Source organism: Scyliorhinus torazame, chromosome 10, assembly GCF_047496885.1.
Source record: "Scyliorhinus torazame isolate Kashiwa2021f chromosome 10, sScyTor2.1, whole genome shotgun sequence".
Lineage (NCBI taxonomy): Eukaryota > Metazoa > Chordata > Chondrichthyes > Carcharhiniformes > Scyliorhinidae > Scyliorhinus > Scyliorhinus torazame.
In genome coordinates this window covers 137,279,478-137,291,673 of record NC_092716.1, presented here as the reverse complement: position 1 = coordinate 137,291,673, position 12,196 = coordinate 137,279,478, and positions in this window count along the sequence as shown.

Sequence of the window (12,196 nt, the reverse complement as noted above, 5' to 3'; positions counted from 1 at the left end):
GCGGGAAGGGATCATAGAGGCCAGTAACAGCCCCTGGAGAGCTCAAGTGGTGGTCGTCAAGACTGCGGAGAAGCATCGGATGGTCATCGACTACAGTCAGACCATCAACCGGTACACGCAGCTCGATGCGTACCCCCTCCCACTCATATCTGACATGGTCAATCAGATTGCACAGTACCAGGTCTTCTCCACCATGGACATGAAGTCCACGTACCACCAGCTCCCTATCCGCCGGGAGGACCGCCAGTACACTGCGTTCAAGGCAGCTGGCCGCCTCTACCACTTTCTCCGGGTTCCCTTCGGCATCACCAATGGAGTCTCGGTCTTCCAGCGAGCGATGGACCGAATGGTTGACCAGTGCATGCTGCGGGCCGTGTTCCCGTATCTAGATAATGTCACCATCTGCGGCCATGATCAGCAGGACCACGACGTTAACCTCAAGAAATTCATCCACGCTGCCCAGCTCCTTAATCTGACATATAATAAGGAGAAATGCGTTTTCCGCACAACCCGACTAGCCATCCTTGGCTACGTCATGGAAAACGGAGTCCTAGGGCCCGACCTCGATCACATGCGCCCCCTCCTGCAACTCTAGCCCCCCCCTCCACTGCCCCAAGGCCCTGAAGAGATGCCTGGGGTTCTTTTCGGACTATGCCCAGTGGGTCCCCAATTATGCGGACAAGGCCCGCCCACTCATCAAATCCACCGTTTTTCCCCTGACGGCTGAGGCTCGCCTGGCCTACGACTGCATCAAGGCGGATATTGTCAAAGCAGCGATGCACGCTGTGGACGAATCCATTCCATTCCAGGTAGAGTATGATGCGTCTGACTTTGCCCTGGCCGCTACCCTCAACCAGGCAAGAAGGCCCGTGGCATTCTTCTCCCGTACCCTCCAGGCTTCCAAAATTCGGCACTCCTCCGTCGAAAAGGAAGCCCAAGCCATTGTGGAAGCTGTGCGACATTGGAGGCATTACCTGGCCGGCAGGCGATTCATTCTCGTCACTAACCAACAGTCGGTTGCCTTCATGTTCAGTGACACACAGCGGGGCAAGATCCAGAATGATAAGATATTGAGGTGGCGGATCGAACTCTCCACCTACAACTATGATATCCAGTATTGTCCTGGGAAGCTTAATGAGCCCCCAGATGCCCTTTCCCTTGGTACTTGTGCCAGCACACAACTAGACCGACTGCGGGCCCTCCACAATGACCTCTGTCACCCGAGGGTCACCCGGCTTTTCCATTGTATCAAGGCCCGCAACCTGCCCTACTCCATCGTGGAGGTCAGGACTCTGACTAGGGACTGCCAGGTCTGAGCGGAGTGCAAACCCTCAGCATTGATTTCAAAGGGCTCCTCCCCTCCACTGATCGTAATGTGTACTTCCTCAACATCCTTGACGAGTACTCACGTTTCCCTTTCGCCATCCCATGCACAGACATGGCCTCTGCCACAATCATCAAGGCCCTGAGTTGTGTCTTCACCTTGTTCGGTTTCCCCACTTACATCCATAGTGATCGGGGTTCCTCCTTCGTGAGTGATGAGCTGCATCAGTTCCTGCTTAGCAAGGGCATCGCCTCAAGCAGGACGACCAGCTACAATCCCCGGAGGAACGGACAGGTAGAGAGGGAGAACACGACGGTCTGGAAGGACGTCCTTCTTGCCCTACGGTCTAGAGGTCTCCCAGTCTCCCACTGGCAGGAGGTTCTTCCCAATGCGCTCCAATCCAGCCGGTCGCTTCTCTGCACCACTATTAATGTGACCCCCCACAAGAGGATGTTTGCCTTCCCCAGAAGGTCCACCTCCGGGGTCTCGCTCCCGACCTGGCTGATGGTTCCAGGGCCCGTCTTTCTCCGACATGTGAGAACTCATAAGTCGGATCCTCTGGTAGAGAGGGTCCTTCTGCTCCATGCGAATCCCCAGTAGGCCTATGTGGCTCACCATGACGGGCGGGAGTACACAGTCTCCCTTCGGGATTTGGCACCCGCAGGTTTTCCCCAGCGACTGTCACCGGTGCTCCCGACTCTATTCCTCCCCTCTCCACTACTACTCGACCCGGCCCTATATCCTCTTGCCCCATTGCTGCGCACCCGCCTGAGAACACAGAAGCTGTCTTGCTCCCGGAAACGCAGGCCTCAACGCTTCAGCCGACTGCGATACCCACACCACAGCCAGAACTGAGGCGGTCATGGCAGACAATCAGAGCCCCCGTCAGACTCAATCTCTGACGCAACTTGTTAACTTCGCCCCCGCCGGACATTTTTTTAAACAGGGGGTGAATGTGGTGAAACCACTGTGTTTTGTGCTGCCACAGTATTACATGTTGTACAGTATTGCCACTATATTACATGTTGTACGGTTTTGACTCTGCCTGTGGCTCCTCCCCCTAGGGCCTGGGTATATAAGCTGCGACCTCTCACACTACCTCATTCTGGGGCACGCTGCCAGCTCTGTTGTAAGTCAATTAAAACCACAGTTAATTCACTCTGCGTTCTCCATCTTAATTGATGGCATATCACCATTATCAAGAATGGCTTGGTAGCAGCGCTCCCAGATTAAATCAGAACGGCATGTCTGCCAGACTCGGTTTGCAGCAGGTGGTGAGAGAACAAGCACGAGTGAAAAACCTGCTTTGTGGTGATGTGCATCAATGTAAATGCATGTAGGCTAGCTAGACACTAGAGGGAGCACCAGAGACATCACACACACACACTGAACCAATAGATCAGTTAGATAGGACACGACCAATGGACATTCACCATACACAAGAGGTGACACAACCACAGGAGGGCATTACACCAAACTATATATAAAGGACACCACACACATGATCTGCCTCTTTCCAGTGGAGACTGTCAGTGAGTAGAGACACAGGGTTGATTCAATATCACTCCCACCACGTGGTTTCCAGCAACTGGTTAGTCAGTCTGGGTAGCTACAGTAGGATTAGCAGTAGTGTCGAACCCGAGTAATAGAAGTGTAAATAGTTTAATAAATGTGTTGAAGTTATCTCCACGTCTGAACCTTCCTTTGTCAAGTGCAGCACAAGGAAGCCGCTTATGCTACGCCTAGAGCATAACAAGACCTGCTTGATGCCATTCCCACTGATCTCCCTCTTAGGGTCAATATAATCTTTACCTTCACCCCTTTGAAGCAGCCCAACTCTCTCTGAAAGACCTCCTGGTATTTGTACAGAAGCTCCTGGAATCTTCGCCTGTGATGGTGAATTTAGTTTGTTTTTCTCCTGCCAATCTGGCCATAAGAGGCTTAGTCTGTGTCCTTTTACTACAGCTGTTGGCAACTGGGCAGACAGGTGCTGATATGACACTGGATCTGACAACATATCTGTCATCCTCATGGCTTCAGAGGCTGTTAAAGTGGCCATTGTCCGACTGAGCCTGATGGATTGCAGCCCTCCCTGTAGCTACTTAAATATTTGTTCTCCTGCCGCTGTGGCATTAGCACATGAATCAACCTCCAGATTCAATGGGTGGTATTAATTAAAAGAACAATTTCAGTCGGGGGCTGGGGGGTTGGGTAGGGGCTGGGCCTTTTTAACTCCATGGTGTTGAACTCATAAACTTCGGACTTTTCCTCCAAGCTGAATAATCACTGGGGCTACCAATGATTTTTTTGGGAGCTCGGTGCAGTCTGTCTGACCCTTGAGGATGGCCTCCCCCGCACAGGCCTCTGTACCCTGTGACTGACGGTCACTCTTCCTTTTCTCAGGCTCTGCTGTACCCTCACTGCTGGTACTTCGAGTAGCAGCCATTTCCCACCTTATCTGATTTACCTCACATTGCTTGCCTTGCAATATAAAAGTACTTTGTTCAGCTTTTTCAGTTATTGAGCCAATTCAACTGCTTTGTCTCGGGATATTCTGCTCTGCCAGAAACTCTTAAATATTCAAATTATTGATACCACAAACCAAATAGTCAAGTATCATATTACTCAGAGAGGGAACAAATTTGCAGTATACAGCCGACTGTTGAAGCCTGGTTACAAAACTGGAATCTGTTTCTCTCGGCTGCCTAATGGCTGAATGGGATTTATAGCGCTGCATTATAATGGAGGGCCGGGGATTATCGTGGTCTTTCACTTGTTGCACCAGTTGGTCAAAGGGTTTATTTTCCAGAGGCTCGAGAAATGTTACGTTTCTTACAAGGTTAAAAGTTTGTGGGCCACAAACTGTGAGTAATATAACTTTTTGTAAGTCTTCTGCCCCACTTTCATTGGCATCAAAAAAATATTGAAGCCTTTCGATGTATTGACCCAACTTACACACAGCCCCCAGATCAAATGGATCGATTTTCCCGAATAGTGGCACAGCTATTCGACTCTGGTTGATTCTTTACTATGTTGCAAGCCTCCGAGAGGCCACTCTTCCTTCCTCCAAAAGTTGAAAACATTTTCCTTTCGTAACAGTTACGATTTCTACTTGAAACCTGTGGTAGTATGTATTAGGGGTCATGTGGGACTGGAAGCCCTAATGTCATTGGCTGACAGATCCCGGGTCCTGGTTGGCCATTGACCTCTAGCTCCGCCCTGAAGGCGGAGTATAAGAAGCCGGAGTCCTCCCCCGCAGGCCATTCTACTATCGAGCCGCGGGGGAACAGACACGCTTAATAAAGCCTCATCGACTTCACTCTATTCGTCTCACGGAGTCTTTGTGAGCTACAATTTATTAAGCGTGCCTAAAAAGGACTATGGAGCTCAGGATCATTCCGGAATGCCTGAGGATCAGCCCCCACGCAGTGAACGCGGCAGCAGCCTTCAAGCACTGGCAGACTTGTTTCGAGGCCTACCTCAGAACGGCCACCGGCCGGGTCACAGAAGACCAAAAACTACAGGTCCTGCACTCGAGGGTAAGCACGGAGATCTTCTCCCTCATCGAAGACTCGGAGGATTTCCAGACGGCGTTCGCAGCACTGAAAAGTCTCTATGTCCGCCCAGTTAACCAAATCTACGCTCGCTACCAGCTCGCGACGAGACGGCAAGGTCCCGGAGAATCGATGGACGAATTCTACGCCGCGCTGCTGATTTTGGGACGAGCCTGCAGCTGCCCTTCGGTGAACGCAAATGAACACACGGACATGTTAATGCGCGATGCTTTTGTGGCAGGTATGAATTCCTCCCAAATCCGCCAAAGACTTCTAGAAAGAGAGTCACTAGGACTCTCAGAGGCCCGGGCCCGAGCAGCCTCCCTAGACGTGGCCGCGCGTAATACCCGTGCCTACGGCCCCGACCGCGCGGCAGCCCATTGGGCTCCGTACGTACCCGTCGCGACAAACCCACCCCCCCCCCGGACACCCCACAGGCTTGCGCGGTCCAAACGCCAAGTCGCACCGGGGGCGCCCGCTGCTATTTCTGCGGCCAGGCGAAACACCCCCGACAGCGCTGCCCGGCCCGCGCAGCAATCTGCAAGAGCTGCGGGAAAAAGGGCCATTTCACGGTTGTGTGCCGGTCCCGCGAGGTCGCCGCTGTCCCGGGAGAACAGGGAGCCCTGCAAGCCGTTTACGCTCCCCAACCCCCCAGCGCCCCATGTACGACCCGCAGGCGCAGCCGCTCTGGGTCCCGACCACCGCGGTCCCGGGAGAACAGGGAGCCCTGCACGCCGCTTACGCTCCCCAACCCCCCCCCCCCCCCGCACCCCATGTATGACCCGCCGGCGCTACCCCTTTGGGTCCCGACCACCACTCCCCACGGAGAAGAGGGAGCTCTGGGCGTCTCTAACGCCCCCCTAACCCCCCCCCGCGCCCCACGTCTGACCCGCCGGTGCTACCAACTAGGGTCCCGACCACCGCTGTCCCCGGAGATGAGGGAGCCCCGCGCAGTCCTAACGCTCCCCAACCCCCCCAGCGCCCCATGTGCGACCTGCAGACGCCGCCATTTTGGGTCCCGGCCACCACGAGGGGAGGAAGGGCGCCGCCATCTTGGACCACCCCAAACCTCTACGACGCGTGGGGGTGGCCATTTTGTCCACCCCCGCCGCCATCTTGTGACCCCCCAGCCATGTGCGATGTATGGGGGTGGCCATTTTGTTCATCCCCGACGCCATCTTGGACGGCAACAACGGACCCCACTCCGCTAATACAACCACGTCTCGCTTCAATTACGCTCGATCAAGCTCGGCCCCGGACACTCCAGACGACAACGGTGCTAATAAACGGCCACGAGACACCATGCCTAGTCGACTCCGGGAGCACGGAGAGCTTTATCCACCCCGACACGGTAAGACGCTGTTCCTTGACCACCTATCCCAGCGCACAAAAGATTTCCCTAGCTGCAGGATCCCACTCCGTACAGATCCAAGGATTCTGCATAGTTGCCCAAACGGTGCAGGGGAAGGAGTTCAAAAACTACAAACTAAACGTCCTTCCCCTCCCCTCCACCGACCGCAACACATACTTTCTTAATGTGGTGGACGAATACTCCCGCTTCCCATTCGCCATTCCCTGCTCTGACATGACCGCGGCCACAGTCATTAAAGCCCTGAACACCATCTTCACACTGTTCGGTTGCCCCGCATACGTCCACAGCGACAGGGGGTCCTCCTTCATGAGTGACGAGCTGCGCCAGTTCCTGCTCAGCAAGGGCATAGCCTCGAGCAGGACGACCAGCTACAACCCCCGGGGGAACGGGCAAGTAGAGAGGGAGAAAGGCACGGTCTGGAAGACCGTCCTACTGGCCCTACGGTCCAGGGACCTCCCAGTTTCACGGTGGCAGGAGGTCCTCCCGGACGCTCTCCACTCCATCCGGTCGCTATTATGTACGAGCACTAATCAAACGCCTCATGAGCGTCTCCTTGTCTTCCCTAGGAGGTCCTCCTCTGGAGCGTTGCTGCCGACCTGGCTGGCGGCCCCAGGACCCATCTTGCTCCGAAAGCATGTGCGGGCACATAAGGCGGACCCGTTGGTCGAAAGGGTTCACCTCCTCCACGCGAACCCGCAGCACGCTTACGTGGAGTACCCCGACGGCCGACAGGACACGGTCTCCCTGCGGGATCTGGCGCCCGCCGGCCACACACACACCCCCCCGACACCATTCACCCAACCCCCCCCCCTTCCTGCCACCGCCGCACCCCGCGACCGCCCCCTTCCCAGGAGGATCGGTTCCCCTCCCCTCAGGCCCGACCAAGAATAAAGCCCAAGCGGAAACCGTAAGGCTCCCGGAGACGACAACACCGGTACAAGCACCACCACCACCACCACCGGGGCCGAGGCGATAGACACGGACGACCAGACCGCCCGACCAACTCGTGGCGTCGATCTAAATCAATATATGGACTTTTCACAAGAACATTTTGCTTTTCTCCCGATACCTTCTGTAAATAGTTGAAACAGGACAAAATTGTACAATCTGTATTGCCATGTGAATGTTTTTTCTTCCCAGGACCAGCCCTGTAAACCCTTACCACCATACGAAGCATCACCCCTCCGGGTTCATTTTTGACAAGGGGTGAATGTGGTAGTATGTATTTGGGGTCATGTGGGACTGGAAGCCCTAATGTCATTGGCTGTCAGATCCCGGGTCCTGGTTGGCCGTTGCCCTCTAGCTCAGCCCTGAAGACGGAGTATAAGAAGCCGGAGTCCTCCCCCGCAGGCCATTCTACTATCGAGCTGCGGGGGAACAGACACGCTTAATAAAGCCTCATCGACTTCACTCTATTCGTCTCACGGAGTCTTTGTGCGCTACAAAACCAATGTTGTAAGCGTGAGGAAATACGGTGAGGTAGAGTTGAATCACAATGGTGATTTATTAACAACTGGTGAACTATATTTATACAGATCAACACAACACTGACACAGGTCTAGTCCCACCACCGCTGAGCTTACCCTGATGATTCTCTCCTACGCGGGTCCATGCCCTGGCACCTGATAGGCTTCGATTCACACGCTCCGTCCTTATAGGTTCAAGGCGGCACACCTGGTCCATGAAGGATCGCTTCTGAAGCGAGTCACGCTATCACAAGAAATAAAAACAGTTTTAACTGTTTCCATTCTCCAGGCTTTGTGTGAGAAATTATTTACTCTGTCCCCGCTGTTCTTTAAACAAGTTTGTGTGCAACAACCTCCAGCCCCTTTCATATTGGATCATCTTTGTTTTCTTCTTTTTCAGTTAAACCAACTCAGCACATTCCACCAGGTAACCAAAATCAAGCTATTTAGAGTTTAAATATGTTTCACCTCCTAACCTTTCTCCCCTTGTCTTGATTTCCAATATATCCAAATTTTGCAGTTTCAGTTGTGCCGCAGTTGGAAAAAATCTTGGGCGGGTTTCTCCGAACCCGCACCGGCTTGGAGAATAGGCGTTTACCCCAAAACAGCCCCAACACCATTCCGACGGCAGTTCGGATCCTCCGAACCCCTGAAAACCGCGCGATTGCGGCGGGCGGTGCATGGCCCGGAGAATGACAAGCGGTGGCCGGACGAGCGATTCTCCAGGCCTCCAACAAAGCTGCTCCCCGGATAGGCCGAAGTCCCATGCCTGCGGAGGTAGGGGGGAGGCGACCCAGGATCGGGGAGGGCTGAGGAAGGCAGCCGCGGTGGCCGGGAACGACCCGCCATGACAGTGCATTGCCAACGCCACAGACGCCATTATGGCAGCCACGCTGATGGGCACCCATCCCGGGCGCTGGCTCATCCCAGGACTCTCGGCCGTTCGGATGGGTGCCGGACCCCCCATGGGGCACCGACCCAGCCGGCAGCACCCACCGGCGGGTAGATCCAGGTTCGCACCCACGGCTGCCCACAGTGAGGGCTGTGCCTTCAAACAGTGGCCCTGGAAGGAGGAACGGGCGACAGGAGTCGGGGCACCGAGGGGGCGGGTGGAGGTGGGGGGCATGCGTAGCTGGGGCGCGAGCTGCCAACTGGGGCACCCATGTTGCCCATGGCATCTGGTTGTGGAGGGGTGTTTGCGCCATGATGAAACTTTGTCTACAGCCACCCCCTGCAGATCATTATAATTGGGCATCTTCCAGCGATGTTGGCCGCCGTGGCGGGGGTGCTGCTCTGCATGAAGCCTTGTGGGAGCTGGAGCAGAGGCATCTCAGAGAGGAGGCGGAGGCTGCAATAGAGGATCGGGCCGCAGAGGGGCAGGTGGCAGCCGCTCAGGATGGAGGGCTGCACGCCTGACAGGCCGAGAAGGAGGAAAACCAAGATGAGGGGGAGCCACAGGACGAGGATCCCGATGAGGAGAAGGGGGAGGGAGGGGAGGAGGAGATGGTGCCACGGAGGCGGCTGATGAGGCCTCGCGTGTACCGGCGCCGCATGTCCTCCCAGGAACTCCCGGACTGGGCAGGCAGGAGGAGATTCCGGATGAGCAGGAAACCGCCACACATATCTGCCACATGATGGCACACCTGGCACCGTGTGGGACTGGGACACACCCTCCCCCAGTGGCCGTCAAGGTGATGGTCGCCCTTAATTTCTACACGACAGGGTCGCTCCAGTCGCCGAGTGGGGACCTGTCAGGCATCTCCCAGGCGTCGGTGCACAGGTGCATCTGTGCAGTGACTGACGCCCTGTATGACCGTGCAGACCGGTGCATACAGTTCCCCGTGGACCACGCCCACCAGGATGCCCGGGCAGCGGGGGTCGCGGCTGTGGTACAGGGGGTGATCAATGGGGTGCACGTCGCCATGCGGCCACCATCGTATAACAGGCCGATGTTCACGAACAGGAAGGGATACCACTCCATCAACATTCAGGTGGTCTGTGACCACCAGATGAAGACACTGCACGTCTGCAGCCGGTACCCGGGCAGTGTGCATGACTCGTTTATCCTGGCACAATCATTCATCCCCGGCATGTTCGAGGGACATCATCCCCGGGTGTGGGGCTGGTTGTTGGGCGTCAGAGGTTAACCATTGCGGTCATGGCTGTTGACGCATATACGGAGGCCACAGACTGACGCGGAGACCCGCTACAATGATGCCCATTATGCGACCAGGGCTGCTGGAGATGTGTTTCAGGTGCCTGGACCGCACTGGAGGGGCCCTCCAGTACCCGTCGAATAGGGTCAGCCGCATCGTTGTGGTGTGCTGTGTCCTCCACAATATAGCCCTTCAGAGAGGCGATGGGCTGGAGGAGAAGGAGGGGGAGGGGGAGGGGGAGGATCACGACGAAGGGCACGCCTCTCCAGATGAGGAGGATGGGGGGGGGGGGGGCGCAATGTACGGGACATGCGGGCTGGACCTGGACGGGAGGCTGCCCAACGATACCGGCAGGGCCACCGGGGGACAGGGTTTGCTGAGCTAGGGCACGGACACGAGAGTACGGCACCTCCTCACCACCCACTGCCTTCACCACCCACAACACCCATGAGACTCGCCTCCCCCATACTGCCCAACCTTAGCTCCCACACCACCGCATCACCCATATGCACTCCACCCCTCCATGACACATCCACCTGCGGCACAATGGGCTGGGCTCACACGCTTGCTGGTGACAGCGGGTCTGGTCCATGCCATGGGGAATGATGACATCCCGCTCTGCGATGAGCTCTGAGCACCACATCGTTAGAGAATGTCCCATTGCCACAGTAACACCCTCCACCGGGTGGTCCCTGTATGCGGGCTGGACACTGCATCACATGGCCCTGTCTTTTCGCTGGGGGTGGGGTGGCGTCGACGTCCAGGGGTGTGGATGGGGGCGCGGTGCGCACGTCACATCCCCCGGGGTCAACGTTCCATCAGCCCTCACCCACAGTGGCACTCAGTTCCCGCCCCACCCCTGCACGCATCGGACAGAGCACAGAGGCAGCTTTCATCGGTGTTACAGTGTGTTTAATAACAAAAGTTCCATACATGTGCCCTAGTCCCTATAACTAAGCTGTGCCCTGCACCCGTGCCAACTTACTAGGTGTCTAACGTTTTGGCCATACTGACCCTATCAATACGTCCCGATGGTTCCCAGCCGGTACAGCAGAAGTGGAGGTGGATTGCTGTGACTCCTGCCCTGCGACTAGGGTCCTCTTGGCGCTCGTTTCCTGAGGCGGCCCGGCCTGGATGGGCCAGGCTGCACCTCGGGTATTCCCGATGGCATGCTGCCACCTTGTTTTGCCCGCTGCCCACCAAATGCACCAGGGACGGCAGGGGGGGGTGGTCCGAGGTGCCGCGATGGTCTGGGACCTCCCCTGCAGGAGGCACCGGCATGCGCCGCAGCCCCTCCACCTCCCTTGAGGTGCCCAATGGCCCCCGGGGCTTCTCCATGGGACGGGGATGCGAATGGGGCCATCCCCCGAGGCACACCTGACACCTGAAGCTGCCAGTCCTGGATTCCCGCTCTGGCATCGACGAGGGTCTGCTCATTAGTGGCCATGGAGCTCAGGGAGTTGGCCATCCCTGTCTGGGTCTGTGTGACGCTGGCCAGCACCTGGCCAATGGCGCCGATGCTCTCAGCGATGGCCTGCTGAGACTGGGCCACGGTGAGGAGTGCCGCTGCAATCTGCAGCTGGCTCTGGCTCATGGCTGCCTGTGAGTGGGCAGCCCTGTCCTGGGCCATGGACGCCACATGCACAGATAGCCCCAGGCCTTTGTGGTAGTCACCACTAACTGTATTAGGTGTAGTACGGTGAGACTCCTGTACTAGAGGTACGTGGGTACATCCCTGCCTGCTGGCTTAGCCCAGTTGGCGGCGTATAAATGTGTGTGCTTGCCGGAGCTGCTCCCATTCTGGTAGCAGTTACAGGAGGCCACACATCTTTGCTCAATAAAGCCTCGGTTATTCACGAATCTCGTATCTATAGTAATTGATAGTGCATCAATTTATTGAGCAAAGAGTTTAAAACGATGGAACTTCGCATCAAGCCTGATCACCTACAGCTGAGCCCTCAAGCAGCCAACGCTACGTCCGCTTTTGACCACTGGCTAGCCTGCTTCGAAAGCTACCCCTGGACATCCGCTGAGGAACCCTCGACGCACAGAAGCTCTGTGGTGATACACTACTGTACTTCCCTAGCATTGTACATAGTTATATAATAGTTGTGTGTAACGTGGCCCTGTAATCCTGTGTATGGTACTGTGTATTGTACTGTAGCTCTGTAGAGGTTCGGTCACCTATGTAACCTGACCTGGCCACGGAGAGCTCCGCCTTAGCCACTCCCCCGGGAGTTAAGTATAAGACCCAACTTCTGAGACCGGACCCATTTTGTCTGGGGTCGTCTGTGTCAGGTAAGCTTCCAATGTAGTGTATTAAT